Genomic DNA, 4,043 nt, shown 5'->3' on the forward strand with positions numbered 1-4,043 from the left:
CTCTCAACTCCTCCCGTAAAACCCCTCCAACCACCGGACATACGGTCTCTTTTCTCACTCGCCAACACAGCCAGCCCTTCTCTCTCGCCTTTCGCTTTCGCTTCGGTGGCGGCCCGTGACCCTTCGTCAGCGCGCGCTTCTCGGTGCCGCGGCTTAGGGCCGCGAGAGAAAAAGAACGGAGGCCGGGCGGGCACCCCCACACTGCCCCGCACACCGGCACGCTTTAATAAAAAAGAACGGAGCCGCTCGCAAAACCCAGCCCCCGCCGGCAACGGCAACCACGGCAGCCGGGGCAGGCCAGACACCACGGGCCGCCCCGGCACGGTGCCTCGATCGCGCCCGGCCGATACCGAGAAAGGGCGAGGCGCCGCCGCCCCGCCCACGACACACTCTCGGGGGCTCACTCGCTCGCTCGCTCTCTGTTGGGTTGCGGGGTCCGTCCTGGGGGGGGGGACACGGCCGGCCACCGCGGCCGACCGCCGCCCCGGAAAAATTCTGCCCGCTACACGCGGGTCCCCGGCTTAGGGCCGAGGAAGGGGGACGACTTCAACAACACACGGCAGGGCCGGACACTCCCGTCACCGAGCCCCCCTTCGCAGGCAAGCAAGCGAAGCCGAGAGGCGAGGCCACACGCCCCACTGCATGTCCCCCGCTGCCCTTTCGATACGGACACAACTCTGGCAACACAGGTCGGGAGCGGGAAACGAGGCGCAGCCAACCTCGGCCAAGCGAGCCACGCCCGGGGGGCTCTCGGGGAGGGGGGCCAGGGAAAGCCCGGGCAGGCTCAACACAACCCCGGGCCGGCCCCACAGAAATCCAGCCCCGGCTGCCGGCCACCAGCGTGCACCGGGACCGACAGCCGAAGAAATGCCGCACCCGGCGAGCGGGCGGGGCCCCGGCTTAAGGCCGGGCAGAAAAGGGGCGAGGCGCCGCCGCCTCGCCCGCCACCATCCCCGGGGGAGCGAGCGGGCGCCCGGCTCCCCGTTGTCACGAAACCGGCAGCAGCCGGGCCGGAGCGGGACACACTCGCGGCTTTCTCGCCCTCTCTCTGGGCCTTTTTCTCGCTTCTCCCCCGCCTGGAACAACGCAGCCTCGCCTGGGCCGGGGGAGCGCGGTGGCTCTCGGATCGCATCGCTCTCTCTGGGGGCTTTCTCGCTTCTCCCCCGGACTGAACACGCAGCCTCGGCCTGGGCCGGGGAGCGGCTCTCGGATCGCATCGGTCTCTCTGGGGGCTTTCTCGCTTCTCCCCCGACTGAGCACGCAGCCTCGCCTGGGCCGGGGAGCGGCTCTCGGATCGCATCGGTCTCTCTCTCTGGGCTAACCTGTCCCAGTCGAACTGGGTAAGACGGGAAGCCGGACGAAGCCACGCGACTCGCCCCGACATCGGCGGTGTTCTTCTGGCCCTGGCGACCGCACGCGCGTCCGCCCTTCTCCGCCACGGACACAGGCACGGCAACAGCCTGTGGGGATACGGCCCGTCACCTCGTTCCCATAATACGGACAGATGGGCCCGAAGCGGCGGAGGCCGGAAAGAGAACCGATGTACGTGACCGAGGGGGCGCAGTGGCGCACGCCGCCTTCTACGATGACATAGCCGGAGGCAGCGAGAAACAGCGACCCCTTGGAGTACTTCCAGGCCGGCAGCGGACAACAGGTCTACCAGCCATGAAACGGGCAACAGGTCTACCGACGGCTTGCTGCGGACAACAGGTCTACCCAGCCATGAAACGGGCAACAGGTCTACCAAGCTGCGGACACCAGGTCTACCCAGGGCATGCTGCGGACACCAGGTCTACCCACGGCTTGCTGCGGACAACAGGTCTACCCAGCTGCGGACACCAGGTCTACCCAGGGCATGAAAAGGGCAACAGGTCTACCAAGCTGCGGACACCAGGTCTACCCAGGGCATGCTGCGGACACCAGGTCTACCCACGGCTTGCTGCGGACAACAGGTCTACCCAGCCATGAAACGGGCAACAGGTCTACCAAGCTGCGGACACCAGGTCTACCCAGGGCATGCTGCGGACACCAGGTCTACCCACGGCTTGCTGCGGACACCAGGTCTACCCACGGCTTGCTGCGGACACCAGGTCTACCCAGCCATGAAACGGGCAACAGGTCTACCAAGCTGCGGACACCAGGTCTACCCAGGGCATGCTGCGGACACCAGGTCTACCCACGGCTTGCTGCGGACACCAGGTCTACCCAGCCATGAAACGGGCAACAGGTCTACCAAGCTGCGGACACCAGGTCTACCCAGGGCATGCTGCGGACAACAGGTCTACCCAGCCATGAAACGGGCAACAGGTCTACTCACGGCTTGCTGCGGACACCAGGTCTACCCAGCCATGAAACGGGCAACAGGTCTACCAAGCTGCGGACACCAGGTCTACCCAGGGCATGCTGCGGACACCAGGTCTACCCACTCAATGCTGCGGACAACAGGTCTACCCAGGCATGAATCGGGCAACAGGTCTACCAAGCTCCGGACACCAGGTCTACCCACGGCTTGCTGCGGACACCAGGTCTACCCAGCCATGAAACGGGCAACAGGTCTACCAAGCTGCGGACACCAGGTCTACCCAGGGCATGCTGCGGACACCAGGTCTACCCAGCCATGAAACGGGCAACAGGTCTACTCACGGCTTGCTGCGGACACCAGGTCTACCCAGCCATGAAACGGGCAACAGGTCTACCAAGCTGCGGACACCAGGTCTACCCAGGGCATGCTGCGGACACCAGGTCTACCCAGCCATGAAACGGGCAACAGGTCTACTCACGGCTTGCTGCGGACACCAGGTCTACCCAGCCATGAAACGGGCAACAGGTCTACCAAGCTGCGGACACCAGGTCTACCCAGGGCATGCTGCGGACACCAGGTCTACCCAGGGCATGCTGCGGACAACAGGTCTACCCAGGCATGAATCGGGCAACAGGTCTACCAAGCTCCGGACACCAGGTCTACCCACGGCTTGCTGCGGACACCAGGTCTACCCAGCCATGAAACGGGCAACAGGTCTACCAAGCTGCGGACACCAGGTCTACCCAGGGCATGCTGCGGACACCAGGTCTACCCAGCCATGAAACGGGCAACAGGTCTACTCACGGCTTGCTGCGGACACCAGGTCTACCCAGCCATGAAACGGGCAACAGGTCTACCAAGCTGCGGACACCAGGTCTACCCAGGGCATGCTGCGGACACCAGGTCTACCCACGGCTTGCTGCGGACACCAGGTCTACCCAGCCATGAAACGGGCAACAGGTCTACCCAGCTGCGGACACCAGGTCTACCCAGGGCATGCTGCGGACACCAGGTCTACCCAGCCATGAAACGGGCAACAGGTCTACTCACGGCTTGCAGCGGACAACAGGTCTACCCAGCCATGAAACGGGCAACAGGTCTACCAAGCTGCGGACACCAGGTCTACCCAGGGCATGCTGCGGACACCAGGTCTACCCACTCAATGCTGCGGACAACAGGTCTACCCAGGCATGAAACGGGCAACAGGTCTACCAAGCTGCGGACACCAGGTCTACCCAGGGCATGCTGCGGACACCAGGTCTACCCACGGCTTGCTGCGGACACCAGGTCTACCAACTCAATGCTGCGGACAACAGGTCTACCCAGCCATGAAACGGGCAACAGGTCTACCAAGCTGCGGACACCAGGTCTACCCACGGCTTGCTGCGGACACCAGGTCTACCCAGCCATGAAACGGGCAACAGGTCTACCAAGCTGCGGACACCAGGTCTACCCAGGGCATGCTGCGGACACCAGGTCTACCCACGGCTTGCTGCGGACAACAGGTCTACCCAGCCATGAATCGGGCAACAGGTCTACCAAGCTGCGGACACCAGGTCTACCCACGGCTTGCTGCGGACACCAGGTCTACCCAGCCATGAAACGGGCACCAGGTCTACTCACGGCTTGCTGCGGACACCAGGTCTACCCAGCCATGAAACGGGCAACAGGTCTACCAAGCTGCGGACACCAGGTCTACCCAGCCATGAAACGGGCAACAGGTCTACCAACTCAATGCTGC

The sequence above is a fragment of the Sturnus vulgaris genome, unplaced genomic scaffold, assembly GCF_052056855.1.
Source record: "Sturnus vulgaris isolate bStuVul1 unplaced genomic scaffold, bStuVul1.hap1 Scaffold_898, whole genome shotgun sequence".
Classification (NCBI taxonomy): Eukaryota; Metazoa; Chordata; class Aves; order Passeriformes; family Sturnidae; genus Sturnus; species Sturnus vulgaris.